The sequence below is a fragment of the Balaenoptera physalus genome (genome assembly GCF_965194825.1).
Source record: "Balaenoptera physalus genome assembly, chromosome: 18".
Taxonomy (NCBI): domain Eukaryota; kingdom Metazoa; phylum Chordata; class Mammalia; order Artiodactyla; family Balaenopteridae; genus Balaenoptera; species Balaenoptera physalus.
In genome coordinates this window covers 10095212-10120172 of record NC_138899.1, presented here as the reverse complement: position 1 = coordinate 10120172, position 24961 = coordinate 10095212, and the positions used below count along the sequence as shown (strand labels likewise).

Genomic DNA, 24961 nt, shown 5'->3' with positions numbered 1-24961 from the left:
ATAAGGTGGTCAGGAAAGACTTCATGTTTGAGTAGAGATGTGGAAGCAGCAAAGGAGTGAGCCACGCAGCAGTCGTGGGGAAGAGCCTTGCAGGCAGACGTTTGTCACAAGGAGCCAATATGGATACGTTATTATCAACTAAAGTTCATACTTTATTCAGATTTCCTTAGTATATCCTTAGTGACCTTTCTCTGTTCCAGGATCCCATCCTGGATACCACATGACATCTCTTATGCTTCTCTTGGCTGACAGTTTCTTATAGTTTCCCTCCTTTTTTTTAATGACCTTGACGGTTTTCAAGAATTTTGATCAAATGTTTTGTTGAATATCCTTCAACCGGAATTTGTCTGATGTTTTTCTAATGATTAGACTGGGGCTCTGGGGTTCTAGGAGGAAGACCACAGAGATGAAATGCCGTCCTCGTCACATCATATCAGGGGATGTGTTATCAACCTGAGTTACCACTGTTGATATTAACTTTGATCACCTGGCTCAGGTGGTATTTGTAAAGCTTCTCCACTGTCAGTTAATCTTTTTCTCTTCCTTTCCACACCATATTCTTTGGAAGGAAATCACTGTGTGCGGCTCACACTTAAGGAATGGGGAGCCATGCTCCACTTCCCATTTATTTATTCATTCATTCATTAATACAAATCTGGACTCATGGGTATTTATTTTATACATTGGGTTTATAATCCAATATTACCTTACTTATATCGTTGCTCAAATTGTTCCAACCTTGGCTATTGGGAATTCTTTCAGGTTGGTTCCTGTGTCCCTTTGATATGACCCTATCATTTGGGGATTTTTAGCACTTCCTTACCTTCTGAGACTAAAAGATGCTCCGGGCCCGTCCTGTATAATCCCTGCCCCGGCCCTAGAATCAGCCATTTTTCCAAGGAGCCTTACTTTCTTCAGAGTGGATTTCAATTTATTTCTTGCAGGTATTGATAACCTGGAACCATCAACCTTGGAAATAAACGAGAACTTCTTTTTGTACTCTTAATTATTATGAATTAGATCATAGACTTACTAAAGGGTATTTTTTGGTTACGAATTCTCAAGGAAATTTTTACCCTCTTCTCTCAAGCACCAATGTCAAGATGTGCATATTTCCTTGATGTCTTCTTCTGATTGGCCCGTTTATGTCTCCTCACCTTTACCATCAAGGTGTAGTTCTTCGGTGTCTCAGTTTAGGTGGCGAGCCTCCTCTTGGCCTCCCCCACTTTTTGGTGAGTCCTAGGTTTCATCTCCTCTTGAATCTTCTAACACCTGAAATCATCAGAGTGTAAACTCAATAAATCAGAGTTCAGCAGAAACTGTTCGAATGAAAGAGCTAGCTTGAGGCTTTCTTGTCTGCCACAGTTCTCGCTTTTACTTTATTTTTGGCCATTGTGGATTCTTTCAGTAGGGCCAACTCATTTAGAAAGATATTTCTCAAATTTTATCCTTTTTTAAAGTGGTTTCACCTGGAAGAGTCGTTCAGTTTACCTCCTTGGCCATTCCACCAGAAATAAAAGTCTAGGTTCATATCTTGACCTTGTTATTGATTAGAGAAGGATCCCCACCGTTGGTTTCCTGGAAGTCAACAGCTTACATGGGTCAGGAGCACCAGCACAGTAGTAAAATGCTCCTCTCTCTGTGGTTACCCAGTGTGTTATTACTTTAGGCTGAGGGGATAGTGAAGAACACTGGAAGGTACATGTTTAATAACCCTGGACAAATAGGCTTTTGCGGAACTCTGGTGATGCGAATGTTGTTGAGTTGGGGGGGGGGTCATACAATTAAGATTTTTCAGCTGAAAGCGGGGTAGACTCCTTTTTCTATGTGAAGAAAGGCTGAAATAAGCACTCTGACATGTTCTACTCAAACCATGGTCTCTCTATGCATGGACTGTACACACCAAGGCAGTAGTGCATGGGGATGGGCAGGGGGTAAAGAAGAGACTTTTTCTTCCAGTAACTGTCCTATCACTCCATTGCCCTTGTCATCTATTCTTTTCGAATGATCAGTCTCTATTTGGTAGTTTCCTCTCCTAATTCATCACTCATTCAATTTTCAACCCAGTTCCATCTGACTTCTATTCCATACCACTCCACTAAAACAGCTTTCACCTAGTTCATCAATGATCTCTTAGTTTATTCAAAATTTATCTCCTTTCAATTCTCACCCTACTTGGCTTCTCGTCCTAGACTGTTGTTGAACAACTTCTCCCCTTGAAACTCTCACACACCTTGGCTTCCTGATTTTCCTCCTATCTCTATGGCTACTTCATCTCATGGAAATCATTCTTCCCTCTCTGATGGCCTGTCTTTATTCTCCACCCATTCTTCTATCTTCATCTTCTTAACAAATATTAACTGAGCTCTATGTCTGAGATATCACAGACAAGTGAATAAGATAGACATGGTCCTTGCTTTGCATAGTTTGCTATCTAGTAGAGTACAAACTATTATTAAAGTGAGCTATGGGATTACATATCAGGAGACCTCAAAGCTGATACCTCAAAGCTCAGATAATAGCTATTTGGCCACAGTGAGTAGCTAGGCATGGGAATCAGCATGTTGGAAGGTCCAAAGACAAGAGAGTGTGTTATGTTTAAGTAGTTGAGAGATAGCCTGGAATGGCTTCCCCAGCATGGGGAAGAGCAGTGAGAGACGAGACTGGACAGGTAGGCAGGGGTCATGCCCTGTGGAGTCTTGTGAGCGGAGTGTGGGAAATGAAACACGTTGGCTGGAAGGGAAGTGGCCAGAGCAGTTTGAAGTCCAATGTAGTCTATCAGGAGAGAGAGAATGATGACTTGGCCAAGGGTGACGCATTGTGCCAAATAAAACAAATTCAAATTAAGGAGGGAGAGACTTTATTGGACACTATTATTGCAACAGGGAGAAATGGGAGCTATTGCAATAAAGAGAACTCTCTGGCTCTGAGACCTTTAAGCATCTCCAAGGTCAGGCAGGAAAGGTTTCTCTTTTACAGAGAGGAGTGAACAAGGCTGGAAAGAACCAGCTGTGGGCAAGTGGGATGAACAAGGAGGGTGGCATGATATAGGACAGTAGATCAGTTTTACCCTGAGTTCAGCCTATTTTGGGATTAACCTTTAAGGAGGGGGCTGTATGCTGACTCAGGCCGAGGGTGAATCCAAGTTCAGGGCTCTAAAGGAAGGAGAGAAGCTGGACTAAAGTTTGATCAAGTCACGTTAATGGGCATTTTATTCTGGTTGATCAGTGGGGACAAGCAATCGTTTATGAGGCAAGGAATGGGAATTTGGAGGGTCTGTGTGTAGCCTTGTCATAGGTAAACAAGGGGACGTCCATGAGCCTTGCCTGTGTCATCTGGGGAAGGGGTGGGGGTTCTTTGCAATAAGCTGTTACCCAGAAAACAACAGGGTAGGGGGACTTATTAATCATCCATGATTTACATGAACACGGGACTCAAGTAAAATTCAGCATTGTCAAGTGGGTTGTAAGAAGTAACCATATTTAAGAAATAATCAGCTGTTGATTCCACAGGATTTGCTGATTGAATGTCAGGATAAAGAAAAGAGAAGAATTAAGACTGTCTCTCCAGTTTCTGGCTTGGGAACTGGGTGAGTGATAGTGTGCAAATGGAGACAGTGACATAGAGGAAAAAGCAACTTGGTGTGATGGGGAGATGGAGGAGATGCGCATGAGTTGTTTTCAATTTCTCTTCCATCCATTCCCCCTTGGTCATCAATTTCTTCCCATTTTATGGCTTAAAGATATGTTAAAGCCAGCACCTCTACTACTGCCCTAGACTTCCATCATATATTGCCTGTATTATTAAATCAGCTTTCTAACCAGGCTCCTTAAACCCAAGTTTGCTTTCATACCCCCAAATACATGTTCCACATTCCACTGGGGTAATGTATCTAAATAAACTATAGCATGCCACTCATGCTTTCAAAAGTTTCCCAGTTACACGTGTCTTGGGTCCTGGAATAAACTTTCTTTCTTAGTTGGTGGTCGAACTTTCATTTATTATTCAAAGTTCTCCTTAAACATTACCCCTTTGTGAAGGCATATCTCACCCTACCAACTTCCCAAATGAGTTAGTGTCTTCCTCTCTAAAAATATATCTTCACATTCTTTTCCCTTCAACTATTTGTCTTTTTTCTTTCATTGGATTTTTGAGTTCATTTAAGGAAGGGACCAGTGTCCTTAATCTCTGTCTCCCCAGTGCTGAAAAAGTGCTCTGCATATAGTAGGTGCTCAATAAATGTTTGTTAAACTCTTGATTAAACTATAAGTGCATGGAGATCTGCTTGAATGGAGTCTCCTCGAGGCTGTTTCATACCAGCTTCTTAAACTCTACTTTAGTAATTGAAGGAGGTGTCTCCTCTAAGCTGTGACTTGAGGGGACTTGTGGTTGTGAATTTCCTTACCCCCTGTGTTTTCAGTTTTTCTTTAGATGCTTTATTTGCTTGTTTTCAAGTTTGTCCTCTTTCCTCTGGTCTCTCTAGAATTGTCATGAATGGGGTGAGCCATGATGCCCCCATACTTTCGTATAAGCAAGTTCATCTGGTATCTTTTCTCTTCAGCAGGAGAGAGTATTTTGTGTTTGAGAGTAGACAAGAGGGCAGAAGGAAGAGTGAAGAATGCTAAGGCCAACTTGATTTGGGGCATGATCTCTCTTGGATAGCCCCACTGAGAAGCATTATTTCTTGCTAGTATTTACTATGCCTATTAGTATTATGGGCATTAGTGTTGAAGGACGGGTTTCAAAATGTGTCCTGTGGAGACTTAGTGTTCTGTAGAGGTGCTTCTGAGACTTCCACTTTTGTTGAGTAGGGATGGGCAGATGACCAGTGAACAAGGTCTCAGGCCTCTTACCCCCACGCCATTCAACCAGGATTCAAAACTGGATTCACACCTGCCCCATCCAAGTCAGTAATCCACCCATATATATTTTACTTTTATTATTTTTTTAAATGTTCATCTCCTGCCTGGGAGAGATGGGCTCTACTTTTCCCTTCAGCTATTTTAGCACGCAGAGTTCTCAGTTGATTTCAGCTAAGAGGTAATGGGAAATTTTCAGTCTTAATTCTCTTGCCTAGTCTTCCCTACTAGGCTCCTGACTCTGACGATTGACAGGAAAGGCCTGATTCTATTCCCCAAGATGTATAAGGAGTCAAAAGAGGCTCAAGAAGTCTCAGAAACAGACTAGAGAAATACTTTGCAAACCAGGCTCTTTTGAGATCTAGAGTATCATGAAGGCACTTAGGGCCTCCCTGGGGGGCTGTGAGAATGGTCTGCATCTGTGTTTTAGCCCAGTGGCACTCCTTTCTTCTCTTGTAGTTACTGGGGCTTTGCAGAATATTTCACTGGAAAACAGGGTTCTGCTGCTAAAGGGAGTTTGGACACCACTGGATTAGAAGATTATTAAACCTGTTTCAGCTAAAATGCATCCATGTTCTTATGAGACAATGACAAAGGGGCAGTTATATTTTTTTCATTGTATGGAACATAAAGTATGGCTCGTGAAGCACAGAGGGTTCAGCTCTGATGGCTTTGCCTCGGAACAGCAAAGTCTCTCCTATAGGAAGGAGGGAAAAGAACTCAGTTGCTGGGAGTGCATGGTGCACTCTTCGAGTGTGCATGTTAATGCCAGTGTCAGCAAGAAGGCAGCTATCTGCATGCCAGGAAGAGAGTCCTCGCCAAGAACCGTACTGGCTGGTACCTTGATCTTGGGCTTCCAGCCTCCAGAACTGTGAGAAATAAATTTCTGTTGTGGCAGCTGCCCAATCTCTGGCATTTTCTTATGGTAGCCCCAGCTGACTAATACACCCTTGTTTTTCCGTCTTTAAATTCCTTAATCTAACTTGTTTCTTAATGTCAACACATAGCACTGGGACTTCACACATCTTGGTCCTTGCTTCTCATTACTCAGCAGCTACAGTATTTCAAAATATCCTGTTTGAGGATGCCACTGTTTTCTTCCTTTGTACTGAATGAATTTCTTGGTGTCTGCCTGAGAGGAAGTGCCCTGACTCCTAGAGGGTGCCTCCAATGTGGCTCAGGCCATTCGATCTCCTTATTGTTTCTTCCTAGTCCCAGGCCCAAGGGACTTAGATTGATATGTTTCGACTTTGAAGTTGTATGGCTGACACAGCTAGTTGTTGGTGGGAGATCCATTCCTCCTGTCTGTCTTGCTGAAAGAACTCTGATTTTGCTCTGGGTGATAATATGCCCTACCTCTAAGAAGAGAAATCAAAATTGGTGTAAATCAAGATGGGTAATTCTTCTTTCTGGCTTTCATAGGGGTTGCTATGTGATGTAGTTCTGGCAAAACATGTGAAAGCCATAAAAGAGAACTGTTAAGTGAAAGTCTGATAAGAAGTAGACAGATGGAGCTGGTGCTGCCCTTCCCTTCTTTCTCCCCCCTTTGACATGAATCTGATGTCTAGAGCTGTGGCAGCTCTCTTGTGATCATGAGAATGAAAGTCAGGATGGTAAGGGTGGTGCAGAAAGAGAGAAGGAGCCTGGGTCCCTGAGGCATCACTGAACTATTGGGCAATATCAGTAACTGCCTACTCTGGACTTCTCAGCGTACTATTTCTGGGATTCATCCATATTGTGCAAGGGTTTGTTCTTTCTTATTGTGTATATTCTATTGTGTAGATATATCTACACTATCCATTCTCCTGTTGATGGAAGTTTGAGTTTTTTTCTAGTTTTTCGTTATTATTAATAAAGTTGCCACAGATGTGTGTATATCTTTTTCTGGACATAACGTTTTCAGTTTTTTAGGGGCAAATGACCAGGAGTAGAATAGCTGGGTTGCAAGGTAAGTGTGTATTTAATTTTATAGGAAACAGCCAAACTGTTTTCCAAACTGGTTTTTCCATTTTCTGTTCCCGTTAGCAATACATGAGGATTCCAGTTGCTTCACAACATTTGTCAACCCTTGGTATTGTCAGTTTTACTCATTTTAGCCATTCTGTGGGTGCCAAGTGACACTTCATTTTTCTTTTAATTTGTATTTCCCTCATGACTAATGATGTTGAGCACTTTTTCATGTGACCATTGGCCATTGTAGATACATTTGTCATTTGATGTACCTGTTCAAGTCTTTTGCCCTTCAAAACACACTGATTGTTTATCTTTTTAGTGTTGAGTTGTAGGAGTTCATTGTGTATTTCAGATATAAGTGTGTTGCCAGTCTGTGGGTTGCTTATTCCTGCCCTGTCCCAATGTCTGTAGACATTTTTTCGCCACTCTCCAACATTTCTTGTTCCCATCAAATTGGTTTCCTCGTCAGCTTCCCAGAGCGCCATGCTCAGCCCTGAGTCCATGGCTCAACTCTGCCAGTGGTTGGATGCCTGGCCACTGCGCCTTCCCCATCAGGGTCTCTCTCCCCGCTGAGTGGCTGCTGTATATGGTGTTCACCACACTCATCTTTGCATGCCACCGGACATCTTGTTTACATTAGTCTTCTATATCTGGAGGTTTTGTCTCACCACCTGGATGTCAGCTCCTTGAGGACAGGGAATGTGTCTTATTTTTTCCTTACTGCATCTGTAAGAGTGCTGTGCAAATATACTTGGAGCCCTATATGTGCAAATAGTTCAGAGTAGAAATCCTCTAAACAGGAGGCTTTGGAGAAGATCCTCTTTCAGCTTCTTAGCTGAATACATTAGGCTGTTTGCAATTGCTTCCTGTTTTAGATGAGCTATTGAGTCAGTTTTGTACATTTGCACAATTTCTCTACCATTCATAATGTCTTTTTATTTTATAGTTTCAAATAGTTCATTAAGTATGTGGAGATTTGGAAGTACCAATTACCTTTTATGAGACATTATACCATTATTTTCTGGCTTTAGGAAATTGAACAAATTTCACAGTCTCAAAATCAGAGTTTCCAGAATGTCACTAAAATTAATTTGGGGGAAATAATGAGAAGAAAAAAACAACTGCTTATTCATCTTTTGGTTATTAATTTAAGGCGTCTAAGGGTCCTAGGTCAGGTTCTTAGAGGCCATTTGACATCTAAATCAATTAACCAGATAGGAACACTGTGAGGAGGATGTTACTACTTTTTTTGAGAATGGGAAATCTACGAGTAATTCAAAACTATCCCTTTCTTGGGAAATTTATAATTTACTTACTAGTCCATAATTTCCTTTCTCTCATCCACAGTAATAACAATAATAACAAAAGTATCTTATAAAGTAATATGTTTCTGTGGTTCCTTGGGTTTCTCCTCCTACGTGGCCATGCTGGAAATTCTGGGGTATCAGGGATGATCCACTGGAAGAAAGAGTGAAAAGAATATCAGGAATTTTTCAACTATTCATTAATTTATTCAACAAAAATTGTTTGAATACATACCGTGACTAGAAGACAAAAGCTGAAGAAAGAGCCTATTCATGCTGTGGATGATTGGGAGAATGGCCCTAAATTTTGGAGATAAGTTCATGGAAAGAACCTATAGTATTCTACAAAAGGTCTAAATGTCTCTTGATGCCCTCTCAGAAACAGCTTGCCACGATCAATAGAGAAGCGAAACAAGCACAGCATTTCCAATGTCTTTTTAAAATGATAAGGTGTAAGTTGGGTTTGTACGTGCTCAGGAATGCAGAAAGAAGATGCACCAATTTGCTTTTAATTTCCATGATTACAGGTTTACAGAAAGTAGACACTTTTCAAATATCCATAGGGAACTTTATTTTAGGAGATACAGTAAACACACTAATGCATATTTTCCACCTGTTTCTGCAGCTCTTTTCTCTGCTAGCACATGCTCTCTGTCTAGACAGCTGACCTACAGGAACATTGTCCTGACACTGGAGGGAGCAGAAGAATGAGGTCATTTTTAAAAGCCCTGGCTTCCCCCCCTGTGAAGTCACGTCAGGCTGGCTGTGTCCCTGAATCAAAGGTCATTGCTCATATCAAGGTGGCTTCCCTTCCAGTTGCATGTACCTGCTTTCTTCACTCATCCTTTTGGCCTAGGTGTGTTAATAGCTCTGGTTATTAACCCCAGGTTACTGTGCTATTCCTGTGGTTCCCTTCCTTCTAGCCCAGGCCTTTGTAAACAGACCTTTTCCAAGTAAACCTCCTCAAATTATCTTTTTTTAAAAAATTAAATGATTTTTTATACAGCAGGTTCTTATTAGTTATCTGTTTTATACATATTAGTGTATACATGTCAATCCCAATCTCCCAATTCATCCCACCACCACCTTCCCCCAGCCCCCCACCCCCCACCCAGCTTTCCCCCCTTGGTGTCCATACGTTTGTTCTCTACATCTGTGTCTCTATTTCTGCCTTGCAAACTGGTTCATCTGTACCATTTTTCTAGATTCCACATATATGCGTTAATGTACGATATTTGTTTTTCTCTTTCTGACTTACTTCACTCTCTATGACAGTCTCTAGGTCCATCCACATCTCTACAAATGACCCAATTTCGTTCCTTTTTATGGCTGAGTAATATTCCTTTGTATATATGTACCACATCTTCTTTACGCATTCGTCTGTTGATGGGCATTTAGGTTGCTTCTATGACCTGGCTGTTGTAAATAGTGCTGCAATGGACATTGGGGTGCATGTGTCTTTTTGAATTATGGTTTGCTCTGGGTATATGCCCAGTAGTGGGATTGCTGGGTCATATGGTAATTCTATTTTTAGTTTTTTAAAGGAACCTCCATACTGTTCCCCATAGTGGCTGTATCAGTTTACATTCCCACCAACAGTGCAAGAGGGTTCCCTTTCTCCACACCCTTGCCAGCATTTACTGTTTGTAGATTTTTTGATAATGGCCATTCTGACTGGTGTGAGGTGATACCTCATTGTAGTTTTGATTTGCATTTCTCTAATGATTAGTGATGTTGAGCAGCTTTTCATGTGCCTCTTGGCCATCTGTATGTCTTCTTTGGAGAAATGTCTATTTACATCTTCTGCCCATTTTTTGATTAGGTTGTTTGTTTTTTTAATATTGAGCTGCATGAGCTGTTTGTATATTTTGGAGATTAATCCTTTGTCCGTTGATTCGTTTGCAAATATTTTCTCCCATTCTGAGGTTTGTCTTTTGTCTTGTTTATAGTTTCCTTTGCTGTGTAAAAGCTTTTAAGTTTTATTAGGTCCCATTTGTTTATTTTTGTTTTTATTTCCATTATTCTAGGCAGTGGGTCAAAAAGGATCTTGCTGTGATTTATGTCAAAGAGTGTTCTGCCTGTGTTTTCCTCTAAGAGTTTTATAACGTCTGGTCTTACATTTAGGTCTTTAATCCATTTGGAGTTTATTTTTGTGTATGGTGTTAGGAAGTGTTCTAACTTCATTCTTTTACATGTAGCTGTCCAGTTTTACCAGCACCACTTATTGAAGAGACTGTCTTTTCTCCATTGTATATCTTTGCCTCCTTTGTCATAGATTAATTGACCACAAGTGTGTGGGTTTATCTCTGGACTTTCTATCCTATTCCATTGATCTATATTTCTGTTTTTGTGCCAGTACCATATTGTCTTGACTACTGTAGCTTTGTAGTATAGTCTGAAGTCTGGGAGCCTGATTCCTCCAGCTCCGTTTTTCTTTCTCAAGACTGCTTTGGCTATTTGGGGTCTTTCGTGTCTCCACACAAATTTTAAGATTTTTTGTTCTAGTTCTGTAAAAAATGACATTGGTAATTTGATTGGGATTGCATTGAATCTGTAGATTGCTTTGGGTAGTATAGTCATTTTCACAATATTGATTCTTCTAATCCAAGAACATGGTATATCTCTCCATCTGTTTGTGACATCTTTGATTTCTTTCATCAGTGTCTTATAGTTTTCTGCATACAGGTCTTTTACCTCCTTAGGTAGGTTTATTCCTAGGTATATTATTCTTTTTGTTGCAATGGTGAATGTGATTGTTTCCTTAATTTCTCTTTCTGATCTTTCATTGTTAGTGTATAGGAATGCAAGAGATTTCTGTGCATTAATTTTGTATCCTGCCACTTTACCAAATTCATTGATTAGCTCTAGTAGTTTTCTGGTGGCATCTTTAGGATTCTCTATGTATAGTATCATGTCATCTGCAAACAGTGACAGTTTTACTTCTTCTCTTCCAATTTGTATTCCTTTTATTTCTTTTTCTTCTCTGATTGCCATGGCTAGGACTTCCAAAACTGTGTTGAATAATAGTGGCAAAATTGGACATCCTTGGCTTGTTCCTGATCTTAGAGAAAATGCTTTCAGTTTTTCACCATTGAGAATGATGTTTGCTATGGTTTTGTCGTATATGGCCTTTATTATGTTGAGGTAGGTTCCCTCTATACCCACTTTCTGGAGAGTTTTTGTCATAAATAGGTGTTGAATTTTGTCAAAAGCTCTTTCTGCATCTATTGAGATGATCATATGGTTTTTATTCTCCAATTTATTAATATGGTGTATCACATTGATTGATTTGCATATATTGAAGAATCCTTGCATTCCTGGGATAAATCCCACTAGATTATGGTGTATGATCCTTTTAATGTGTTGTTGGATTCTGTTTGCTAGTATTTTGTTGAGGATTTTTGCATCTATATTCATCGGTGATATTGGTCTGTAATTTTCTATTTTTGTAGTATCTTTGTCTGGTTTTGGTATCAGGGTGATAGTGGCCTCATAGAATGAGTTTGGGAGTGTTCCTTCCTCTGCAATTTTTTGGAAGAGTTTGAGAAAGATGGGTGTTAGCTCTTCTCTAAATGTTTGATAAAATTCACCTGTGAAGCCATCTGGTCCTGGACTTTTGTTTGTTGGAAGATTTTTAATCACAGTTTCAATTCATTACTTGTGATTGGTCTGTTCATATTTTCTATTTCTTCCTGGTTCAGTCGTGGAAGTTTATACCTTTCTAAGAATTCGTCCATTTCTTCCAGGTCGTCCATTTTATTTGCATAGTGTTGCTTGTAGTAGTCTCTTATGATGCTTTGTATTTCTGTGGTGTCCATTGTAACTTCTTTTTCATTTCTAATTTTATTGATTTGAGTCCTCTCCCTCTTTTTCTTGATGAGTCTGGCTAAAGTTTTATTACTTTTGTTTATCTTCTCAAAGAACCAGCTTTTAGTTTTATTGATCTTTGCTATTGTTTTCTTTGTTTCTATTTCATTTATTTCTGCTGTGATCTTTATGATTTCTTTCCTTGTACTAACTTTGGGTTTTGTTTGTTCTTCATTCTGTAGGTGTAAGGTTAGATTGTTTGAGATTTTTCTTGTTTCTTGAGGTAGGATTGTATTGCTATAAACTTCCCTCTTAGAACTGCTTTTGCTTCATCCCATAGGTTTTGGATTGTCGTGTTTTCATTGTCATTTGTCTCTAGGTTTTTTTTTTTATTTCTTCAGTGATCTCTTGATTGTTTAGTAACATATTGTTTAGCCTGCAAGTGTTTGTGTTTTTTACGTTTTTTTCCCTGTAATTGATTTCTAATCTCATAGCGTTGTGTTTGGAAAAGATGCTTGATATGATTTCAGTTTTCTTAAATTTACCAAGACTTGATTTGTGACCCAAGATGTGATCTATCCTGGAGAATATTCCATGTGAACTTGAGAAGAAATTGTAATCTGCTGTTTTCGGATGGAATGTCCTATAAATATCAATTAAATCTATCTGGTCTATTGTGTCATTTAAAGCTTGTGTTTCCTTATTAATTTTCTGTCTGGATGATCTGTCCATTGGTGTAAGTGAGGTGTTAAAGTCCCCCACTATTATTGTGTTACTGTCAGTTTCCTCTTTTATAGCTGTTAGCATTTGCCTTATGTATTGAGGCGCTCCTATGTTGGGTGTATATATATTTATAATTGTTATATCTTCTTCTTGGATTGATCCCTTTATCATTATGTAGTGTCCTTCCTTGTCTCTTGTAATATTCTTTATTTTCAGGCCTATTTTATCTAATGTGAGTATTGCTACTCCAGCCTTCTTTTGATTTCCATTTGTATGGAGTATCTTTTTCCATCCCCTCCCTTTCAGTCTCTATGTGTCCCTAGTCTGAAGTGGGTCTCCTGTAGACAGCATATATATGGGTCTTGTTTTTGTATCCATTCAGTGAGCCTGTGTCTTTTGGTTGGAGGATTTAATCCATTCACATTTAAGGTAATTATCGATATGTATGTTCCTATTACCATTTTCTTAATTGTTTTGGGTTTGTTTTTGTAGGTCCTTTTCTTCTCTTGTGTTTCCCACTTAGAGAAGTTCCTTTAGCATTTGTTGTAGAGCTGGTTTAGTAGTGCTGAATTCTCTTAGCTTTTGCTTGTCTGTAAAGCTTTTGATTTCTCCGTTGAATCTAAATGAGGTCCTTACCGGGTAGAGTAATCTTGGTGGTAGGTTCTTCCCTTTCATCACTTTAAGTATATCATGCCACTCCCTTCTGGGTTTTAGAGTTTCTGCTGAGAAATCAGCTGTTAACCTTATGGGAGTTCCCTTGTATGTTATTTGTTGTTCTTCCCTTGTTGCTTTTAATAATTTTTCTTTGTCTTTAATTTTTGTCAATGTGATTACTATGTGTCTTGGCATGTTTCTCCTTGGGTTTATCCTGCCCGGGACTCTCTTCACTTCCTGGACTTGGTTGGCTATTTCCTTTCCCATGTTAGGGAAGTTCTCGACTATAATCTCTTCAAATATTTTCTCGGGTCCTTTCTCTCTCTCTTCTCCTTCTGGGACCCCTATAATGCAAATGTTCATGCGTTTAATGTTGTCCCAGAGGTCTCTTAGGCTGTCTTCATTTCTTTTAATTCTTTTCTCTTTATTCTGTTCTGCAGCAGTGAATTCCACCATTTTGTGGTCTAGGTCACTTATCTGTTCTTCTGTCTCAGTTATTCTGCTATTGATTCCTTCTAATGTATTTTTCATTTCAGTTACTGTATTGTTCATCTCTGTTTGTTTGTTCTTTAATTCTTCTAGGTGTTTGTTCTTTAATTCTTCTAGGTCTTTGTTAAACATTTCTTTCATCTTCTCGATCTTTGCCTCCATTCTTTTTCCGAGGTCCTGGATCATCTTCACTATCATTATTCTGAATTCTTTTTCTGGAAGGTTGCCTATCTCCATTTCATTTAGTTGTTTTTCTGGGGTTTTATCTTGTTCCTTCATCTGGTACATAGCCCTCTGCCTTTTCATTTTGTCTATCTTTCTGTGAATGTGATTTTCGTTCCACAGGCTGCAGGATTGTAGTTCTTCTTGCTTCTGCTGTCTGCCCTCTGGTGGATGAGGCTATCTCTCAAATTATCTTGTTATGAGTTTGCCATCTTGTTAGCACCATGCTGATATATCACAGTATAAAATTGCATTCTATTTATAAATTTGTGGGGTGTTTTTATAGATACAAATAAACTCATTGCAGTTAACTTCTGGCATCATTCATTTCTTTTGACCCATCTCCTATGTACTACCCTAAAGGGGAAAGTTTGGAGGAGACACATGATGGTGGAGAATATTCCACATTGAGTTCTCAGATTTAAGGAATACCCAAGTCCTAAAAGAGTAATGAAATAAATCAGCCCAGATGCATCAAAATTAACATGTAAAGAATCAAAGACAAAAAGAACATCATATGCTCTACCTGAGAGGGAAGGCTGATGACTTAGAGAGACGTGGCACACGGATTGACAGCTGCTTCCCTGCAGCAACAAGAGGTGCCCGAAGACTGTCTTCAAGAGGTCGGGGGAGAACATGCATCATCCTGACCATCCGAGAGTTAAGGCAAATTGAGACATACTCACATCTACAAAGGAAGAGAAACTCTACTGCCTCCAGGCCTCTACTGAAGGAAATAAAAAGGAAGGACTCAGCAACAGGGACATTAAAAAATATTTTAAAATATGACCTATCAATGCTTGTGGGTTAGCTGAAGCAACTTACTTAGGGAGAAATTTGTAGCCTTAAATGCACAAATTAGAAAACAAGAAAAACTGGAAAAAATGTGTCCAAATCAAGAAAAAGGACAAAGAAAAACAGAGTAAACCAAAGTAGAAGGGAAAATGTAGTAAAGATAGAATCAGAAATTAATGAACTAGAAAACAAAGAAATAACAGGGATGTTTAGCAAAGTTATCTGAAGTTTATACAGCAGTCAAATGATTATTATGCAGAATATCTGTCTATATAGTCTAGGTATCTCTATGTTTGAGTGTATGTATCTGTCTCCTCCAGAAATCAATAAAAAAGCAAAAAATACTCTAAAAGAGCACACAGGGGCTTCCCTGGTGGCGCAGTGGTTGAGAATCTGCCTGCCAACGCAGGGAACACGGGTTCGAGCCCTGGTCTGGGAAGATCCCACATGCCGCGGAGCGGCTGGGCCCGTGAGCCACAATTACTGAGCCTGCGCGTCTGGAGCCTGTGCTCCGCAACAAGAGAGGCCGCGATGGTGAGAGGCCTGCGCACCACGATGAAGAGAGGCCCCCACTTGCCGCAACTAGAGAAAGCCCTCGCACAGAAATGAAGACCCAACACAGTCATAAATAAATAAATAAATAAATAAATAATTTTTAAAAAATAAAAATAAAAGAGCACACAGGTTATGAGCAGATATTTCAAATGAAAGGAAACATGAAATGGTTAATAAACATGAACAGGTGCTCAGCTTCACTACTAATTAGGAAAAATGACAGTTTAAAAAAATGATATACCATTTCACATCCATAACGCTGTCAAAAATTAAATGAAAATCTGTCAGTGCAAGGAAGGACTTGGGGAAGCAGGACCTTGGATCCACTGAGGGTAGGATTGTAAGTCAGTTCAATGACAATACAGGGCAACCTGGCAGCTCTCTGGTAATGCTGAAGTTGCACCTACCTGCGTTTCCACTTCCAGTGAATCATTCCTGTTCACTGCAACTTTGCTTTTGTTACAGCAAAAAAATTTGAAACTTAAATGTCCATCTATAGAGTTATGGATAAGTTATTGTCTCTAATATAGTGGAATACTATACAATATTTAAGATAAATGACCTAGATCAGTATGTATTAACATGTGTTAACCTCAGAAACATACTGTTGAGATGCTAAGTGAAATAAGCCAGAACTAAAGGACAAATATCATGTGATTCCACTTATATAGACTACCTAGAGCAGGCAAATTCATGGAGATAGAAAGTAGAATGGTGGTGGCCAGGGGCTGGGGGGAGGGAGAAATGGGGAATTATTATTTAGTTGGTACAGAATTTCTCTTTGGGATGACAAAAGAGTTCTGGAAACAGATATTGGTGATGGTCATACAACATTGTGAATGTGATTAATGTCACTGAATTGTACACTTAAAATTGTTAAAATGGTAAACCGCATGTATATTTACAACAAAGAATCTAAAAATCCATAATGTTGAATGAAGAAGACAATTTGTAGACAGATAGGTACACATATTATTTAAAGACTTGTAAAATTGTTTATGATACATGCATATGTGTTGAAAGTATAACAACATGAACAGACAACTTTAAGACAATGGTTTCCCCTGGAGAGGGAGGGTACAAAAGGAGGGACCTCAGTGGTATCTGTGATGATTCTTAAAAATGTATAAGTTCTGAAGGGAACATAACAAAATGTTCGCCCTTAATTCTTAGTGGCGATACATGTTCATTTGAAATATTTACATTTTAAAAATGCCCCAAATCAGAGTTTTGGGGGAATGCTCTGATCATTTAGTTGACTATTTCCAAAATTTACAAAACAGGATGGTGATGGGGAGGGAAAATGTCAGAGTCCAGGTACCACACGTCTCTCAAACACCTGTTTACATCTTTTTTACGCCAAAGAATTTAATTGCTAGACATTTCCATGTATTGTAGTGGACCAGGTGTGACAAGAATGGTCCCTATGTTTCAATAAATAAAGGTGCGCCAGCCTTTTGTGGAAGTCCTTCCACACAAGGTCCTCGAGTGAGGAAAATCATTTGGCGCCTTCTGGCTGGCTGAATTGTACATGGATTCTAGCTAACTGTAAATAACCATGAACAAAGAATATCTCAGTAGCCAATATTTTTCTCTGCTGGTATCAAATGAAATTCATTTGGTATCAGCTGGAGTTTTTATAGTGCTAATGGAAGTTATTTTCAGTTATCACATCAGTCCATAAGTATACAAAGGCAGCAATTGCACTGGTAATCTGGAGATCAGTCTGTATGTAGGGGGTATGCTTTAGACTGTTTCTGCAGTGTAAGCTTCTATCTTAAGAAATGCGGGGGGATCATAAATGTTCTGATGAAACAGAACATCCAACAAGGGCCAAGGTTGGGCTTGGCAACATTTCCTAGCGTGAACATCTGAACTCCAAGAGGTGGTGATGTCCAGGAAGTGCTGGGCACGATGGGGAGCTTGTGCATCTGAGAACTCATTCCGCCAAATTTAGCTTCCCTACTCATTCCAACGACAGCACTTTAAATACTGACAGCTCTGGCTTCTGTGCAGCGGTTGTGTGATCTCATTCCATGGGACAGAGGAATGGAGCTGGAACCATCAATTTTTGTTTTTTAATAAACTCATGTAATTTTGCCATACTCCCACCAGGTACAAGAATGACAGTGGAGCCCTGTAAACAAAAATCTGCTCCCTGCAGGATTTTAATTATTTATATTCTTTCAGCAAACAGAAACCCCATCCGTTGTGATGGTAGCGCGTGTGGAGATTAGAGGATCAGAATGCAGTGCTGATGTTGTTAGCCCAGTGAAGGGTAATTTAATTTTTCCCCTCTGCACATGGACACGTTGAATGCCTGAGATATTTGTACCAAAAAATCATAACTGGTAGCATGGCAGAAAACTCGTTTTGCAGTAAGAATTCCAGAGCCTAAGGGATTTTTTCCCCCAAAGCTCAAAGACAGGGTCATCTGACTCCCAATTATTACCATGGTAAGTGTCCAGCTCTTGGTAGAAGAGAGCACTGCTTTTCGGAGTAAGCAAGAATCATACACCTAAAAATGGCTAAAGTGGTAAGTTTTATGCTATAGATATTTTAACCACAATAAAAAATATGTAGGAAAAAATGAGTAAGCCTGTAAACAAGGGTTGATAAATGTTGGTTAGGCATGAACACTGTGCCAGGTAGGGAGATGGTAAAGATTCCTTGAGACAGGAATGCTGCCCTACTTCCTTCTTTTACTTGCTTTCCCTTCTAATCTTTTTCCTAGCTCTGAGCAGAGTGCCGGGCTGATCGTGGGCAGACAAATGTTTATTGAATGAAATAAAAGATATACTCGTGTTCTCAAAGAACAGGACAGAAAGGGCACTATTTTACAAAAAAAAAAAAAAAAAAAAAAGATCTAAGAGGAATTATTTATCTACACGTATACATCCTGTGTTTGAGTGCATCCGGAAGGCACGGGCTCATCTTAAGTTTGCATCCTCAGCCCTTAGCCCAGGGCATGGGTGTGCAGTGGGCGCCATTGGGACCCCACCTAGACCCCTTTACCAAGCCAGTATACCCATCTTCCACCTCCTGGGAGCCTTGGAGCTCACAACTCACGCTGCCCTTGGCCAACTGAAAGCCACCCCCTAACCCCTTCAGATGGCCGCATTCTTGCCAGCTTTATTCTTCTATTCTGTCCCACTATTCTCATTCTCCTGTGATTTATCGCCCAATGGTGGAGCTTCTTGGTAGAAGCTCAAGGCGTTTATAGAAGTGGTTTCAACTGGAATATGTTTTTCAAGGGGTATATGGCCATGGCAAATTTTCAGGGAATCAGTGTTTAGATCCTTAAATTCCATAGGTCCTTTCTCCTATAACTCATTCCTGGAGAACTTGCCTGAGTTCACGGTAGTCCTTCTTCCAGTTGATAAGCCAGAATCAGACCCCTAACCCTTCCCAAATTTTATCCAAGGATTGAAAATGTGCAGACCTCTTGGGCTTCCAACAAAGGGAGGGAGGCCCTCTTTAAATATTAATGAATGTCAATAAACCTGTAAGGATTCCTATATTTCTCTATCACTAGGCTATTGAGGGTAAAATTTGGTGTTTTAGGCCAGGGTGGGATGTTCTGGTTCAGATATAGGAATAGTGAGACTTATGACAATTTTTGTTTAATGACTTCATTTCCTACATTCCTTTCCTTCTGCCAAAGAATGTAAGATTCTGTGAGAGCAAAAGCAAAGTGCACTTTAAGACATAATGAATGCTAAAAATGACCTTTTTCATGTATTTTACTGTAAGCAGCTCTTTAGCTATTCTTAGGACTCATCCTTAGTCTGTTTTATTAGCTGGAAAGAAGAGAACTTTGAACAGCCTGACAGGTTAGTTCTGCAGAACCTTTTAAATGTAAGTGGAATGCTTCTAGAACCGAAAATTTTAGAATACATTATATAAAACCCTTAGGCAAAACTTTTATGCCATTTCTTTTAGATTCAGGATGTGTTTTTCAATTAGATGATTAAAAATTATTTTATCATATCATATTACAAAATATTTATTCTAGGTATAGTCAGTCTTAATCTTACTTCATGCTATAAAATGTTTAATATTTTCAACTTCTTGTTAACAAAAATATACATGGTAGCTTCTGAATGGATTGATTTTAGCAGTATTGCATTAATAGATGATTAATTTCCAATAAAAGTTTTCTTTTAATGATTATTATTTATTCAAATTTGAAATACATTTACATTTTTGATCTGTTGTTTACTAATAGTAATTTTAATGATTACATTATATGGAAGAATTTTTAAAACTTAGGACATAATAATCATAGGAAATGAAACAAATTTTAAAAACATAATTTCTATGACATATTTCTGTTGAATAAAGAGTGATGATGTGATCAATAAAAGACTTCCAAGCATTAAACTTTTTTACATTAGGGTTCAAATCTAAAGGAAAAGTAATGGAAATATGAATAAAAGAAAGGAAATATGAACATTTCTCAAAGTTTAGAAAGCTCATTTATATTCTGTTAAATTGATAATAGTAGTGTCAAGAGCTGTGAAGAGTCTGAGATATTACTTTCCCTGCAAGCTAGCAAGTTAGCCTGCCACAGTTTCATTCATGGATGCTGGTAGGAGACAAAAGATTCCTGGGTCAGAGACAAAAGACTTCATTATTCAGGGTACAGCGGGCAGCATGTGCTTCATGTCTGGGCTGGCTCCTCATGCCCGGCAAGGGCTATGGTGTGATGACTTTGGAATGTGTCTGCTTGCCTAGGCTGAACTATGTCTCTCAGGATTCTCTTTCTTGTATGTTTCTAGTTAGGATGGGAAGTGACAGCTATTTTGTATTTCATGCACATTGTTCCTGATCTACTAATTCATCTTGGTGTGAGGCAGCACCTGGGTCTGCAGGTATTCCACCTCTCCACAGATGCTCTTTTAGCTTCTCTTGACTCTTGGGCCAGGTTTGTTTGTTCACTTCTGTGATGAAGGGCCCTGGCTTCTGTAGGGTACTTTTGTCACCAGGGTCAGAAGCAACAAGAAGAAGCAACTGTTTCCTGACAGGTGGCTTTCAAACCATTATGCAACTTAGATTTCATCGTATATATTTAAAAGGTTGCCATAGCTTTAATTTTTAAACTTTAGCATTTACAATCTGCTAGAAGTCACACTCCTTACAACTATTTAAGCTTATGAAGAAAGAAGTATAAATGTCAATTTGAAAGTGTGCAAAGGGGATACATTATTTTTCCGAATAATTTTATGGGGTATGTGAACAATCAAGTTTGAGTCTCTTGGTTTATAGGATGGTCTATAGGACAGTCAAATACAATCATGTAGATCTCTTATATTTCTGATACCCCAGGTGACATCTGGAGTCATGGCAGGGCTAGGGCCATTCATAATCCCAGTTCCCCTCTTCAGAAACAGTTCTGTGAGATAGTCCCTAGAATTTTACTTTGAGAAGAAAACAATTTAATATAAAGCTTTCTCATTTGAGCAAGGAAAAATGCTGTTTGTTGATGATGGTGATGATGAAAAAATTTCCCTGCAAAGGACATTATCAGAAGTAGTGTTACAGAACCTGTTACAGAGTAGTGAAAATGTGGAAATTTGGGGAGACTGGCATGCCTGGAGAGGGCATGGAAGCTCTGCTCCCTTTCCCACATCCCTTGCCCTAAGCATCTCTTCCATCTGGCTGTTCCTGAGTTACATCTTTTTATAATAAACCAGTGACCTAGTAAGTAAAAAAAGAAAAAAAAAGTGATGTCACAGTAACAGGACCACCTAACAATTTTAAGAAGAGCAGGTAAGCCTGTGCCTAGAGAGTCTGCTACAGGCAACTGAATCAGACTGGACACTTTATCACCTTGGACAATGAGAATCTCTCTCTTGGGAATTTGTATCGGGAGATGTGGGTTGGAAGGCCTGATGTGAGTTACACTTTTTGTGTGCCCACGGGCAAGTCATTTAATTTTTTTTTGACTATCTACATCTCTAAAATAGTGGAATTAACAGAGCTGTTATGAGAAGTAAACCAGGAAATATATGTAAAAATGCTCTGTAAAATTAAAAAGCGCTATAGAATTTAATCTATGATTCCTGCTACCTTCTCCCCAAGGCCTCTGTTTATGTGCATCCTATTTAGGATCGTGTTGGAATGTGGATTTGTGCATTCAGCCCCTCTGTGTATCCACAGAAAAACATCTATGAACATTTCTTGGAATGTAAGAGGTGCTGATGCCCAGCTGAGCGATCGGCATGTTGATCTGCGTGTAGTAGGTTCAAGGTGTGTGGTTCTTTTGGGTTTGTGTTTCCAAATCACTTTCTTAGTCTAAAATGTTTCTGCGTCAGTGTCTGTGAACAGGTACTCATTTTAAAGATTTTCTTTTCTTTGTTCTGTTTACCAGTTCACAAGAGAGTTTCCCTCAGACTTGACGTGTGAGCCTGAAAGGCAGCCAGACACTTAGGTTCATTACTCTGTCGAGTGGCTGTACCTTATGGCCTCCGGTGTGAGGGAGAGTGACACCAGCTACACTGCCTCAAACGCCAGGTCTCGGCTCCTGGGGTTCAAACCTAGAGACCTTTCAGGCAGGTACCGTGAGTGATTTTAATACTGGAGGATAAACTGTGCAGGGAGAACGTTTTCCTCTTGCCTGTTTCCTGGAGAACTAAGGAAAGAAAGGTGGCTTCTAAGGTTTCCAGAACCCAAGACTCTTTCTTGAATTTATAAGAAAGCAAAATGTTGGTTAATGCAGCTTGTAGGATGTGGATACAAGTTGAAATTCTGGTAAGACAAGCTTCCAAGTTGCGTAGACATCTGTATTAGTTTCCTAGGGCTGTCCTAACAAAGTACCACAAACTGGGTGACTTAAAACAACAGAAATTTATTCTCTCACAGTCCTGGAGGCCAGATGTCTGAAATCAAGGTGCCAGCAGGCTTGGTTTCTCGTGGCGGCTCTGAGGGAGAATCTGTCCTGTGCTCCTCTCCTAGCTCTGGTGGCGGCTGGCAATCCCTGGCGTTCCTCGGCTTGCAGATTCCTCAGTCAAAGCTCTCCTGCATCTTCACGTGGCCTTCTCCCTGGATGTCTCTTTGTCCAAATTTCCTTCTTCTTATACAGACACCAGTCATAGTGGATTAAGAGCCCACGTTACTCCAGTACGACGTTATCTTAATTTAACTAATTACACTTTAATGATCCTATTTCCAAATAAGGCCACATTCTGAAATTCCAGAGGTTAGGAGTCCTACATTCTGTATCGTTTTGGGGGGACACAATTCAATCCACAAGAATACCTAAGTGCTGAATGTTTGTCCAGGTGATCTCCCACCTGAAATCCCCCCAAGCAGCCTAAGGTCCAAAGTCAAGTGTTACTATATCCGACACAAAACCTTTATATTTTGAAGTGCTTTCATTTTTGTGATTCTTTTATTGGGAAAAGTTAGGAAAGGATTTCTCAGTAAAGATTTAATAATAGGCATCCAATTTGGTCATGGTTTTTACATTCAGCACTAATCTTGTAATACAAGAATTTTTTTTAATGGAAAGAAAGATTTGGGGGTTTAAAGCTCAAAGATTGTAGCCTGAGGAGATATGATTGTCTCCTGTTAATTCCTTTAAGTTAGTGAGAAATCTCCTATAAGACCTTAATTAGACCTTCTATGATTCATTTTATTTTTTTCCTCTATAGATTATCTCTTAAAAGCAGTTTGGGTTATGCTTTTGCAAGCACCAGGATTTTTGGATCTCATACTTAAAGCTGTGACTATTGATCTCAAAGATATTTTATTTTCAAGACACATGGTCATTGAGCTTTTATATCTGGAGATTGAATTTCTGGTAGAAACAATTTAAAGAAATGTTCTTTGTGGGTTTTTGTTGGTTTTTAGCATGGAATAGATGAACATTAACATAACCATTTGGCTATAATTATAGATACATAAGATGTGATGCAGTTTTAATTATACAAGGCCAACTGAAAATGTAAAACATGAATATGCGATTTTAATTAAGATACATGCATAATTACAAGGGTACTTCTCACAGGGAAAAGCATAGGAAAGTTCATTTTGCTCCTCTTTCCCCCTCTTCCTTTAAATGCTATTCTTGTTCATTAAATCCCCTAATATCCTTGGAAATGTTCTGCTCTAGTTTTCCTTTATTGCTGATAGACATTAGGAGTTAAAACCCAAATCCAACTAAAAGCCACTGTGAGAGCCTGGATGAAAGCTTCATTGTGTTTTTAGGAGAATGGCAAAATGGTCCACACTGTTTCATTTGTACCATCAGCAAGCAAAATCTCAACAAAAGCAGATTTCTGACCCATCAACTGCTTATTGAAGGTATTTAATAAACATATAAGTAGAAGGAACTATATTACACTGTAAATTTGAAAGAGCTTTATACTTCGTTTAAAGATTGAAGGCTGCCCTTAACATTTATGTCCATACTTGTTTATGTGACTTTTCATATTTGCATCCTCAAATAAATGCATAAACTTTGCAGACAGATAGTGAAGAAAACTAAGACCATAAATACTTATATACTGATAATACTTCAGAGTCACCTTTATTCCCCTTGAATTCAGTATGATTATATATCTGTTTACTTTGTTTTTATTTATTTATTTATTTTTAATAAATTTATTTATTTTTGGCTGTATTGGGTCTTCGTTGCTGTGCGTGGGCTTTCTCTAGTTGCGGCGAGCAGGGGTACTCTGTTGCGGTGTGTGGGCTTCTCATTGCGGTGGCTTCTCTTGTTGCAGAGCATGGGCTCTAGGCATGCGGGCTTCAGTAGTTGCAGCACACGGGCTCAGTAGTTGCGGCACACAGCCCTAGAGCGCAGGCCTCAGTAGTTGTGGCCCGTGGGCTCAGTAGTTGTGGCCCGTGGGCTCCGTAGTTGTGGCACGCGGGCTTAGCTGCTCCGCGGCATGTGGGATCTTCCTGGACCAGGGATTGAACCCGTGTCCCCTGCATTGGCAGGTGAATTCTTAACCACTATGCCACCAGGGAAGTCCCTACTTTGTTTTTAAATAACATGAAAGGTGTAAGTTTCTCATTATCAGATGTAACTACCAATTACCTGATTAACCTTTAACAAATATATTAAAACCTACAAACCAATGGAATGATGCCTCCTTCAATGTTCTCCTTGGAAACAAAGGCCAATAGTTATGCCATTTCTCAAATCAGGGAGACCCATGATTTGGTCCATGAATCTAGTAGGTCTTTCTGGAGCAGTTCAGAGCTGCTTTCTATTCTTTCTTCTCCCAGGCTGATCCCAGAGCTACTTTTTACCTGCAGTGTTAACATAATGCCAAGTGCAATCATTGCCTAGGCTTTATCTCATTTACATCTGATTTCCATGCATTACAGCAATAATTATGCAGATCATTAAACATTAGTCAGTGTTGGGGTAAGATTTATTTATTGCTACACAAATTCTGTTGCCATATGATCAGTTCATATATTTTGTTGCTCAAGCAAAAACTGTGTTCTACTGAAAAAACAAATTAAGGGGGCGCACTTTCATCAGTCTGGTTAAAACCCGATTTGGGATTATTCATGGAATTGCCTAGCAACAAACCGCTTTCATTTTATGATACTGGGTGCAATTTGACTACTCAATGCACAATG

At 39.3% G+C, this 24961-nt stretch overlaps 1 long non-coding RNA gene across 5 annotated transcripts in view; it reads left to right on the top strand.

Annotated features, from left to right (window-relative positions):
- Positions 1 to 24961, top strand: part of LOC309647396 — a 245271-nt gene that overhangs the window by 95913 nt on the left and 124397 nt on the right. The window contains exon 1 of one of the 5 annotated variants that reach the window (XR_014256013.1): positions 15455 to 19219. The exons of the other annotated variants lie outside the window; for them this stretch is intronic. This is a non-coding gene — a long non-coding RNA (uncharacterized lncRNA). Of the gene's footprint in view, positions 1 to 15454; positions 19220 to 24961 lie in introns of those variants that run through there. 5 annotated transcript variants of the gene reach the window in all.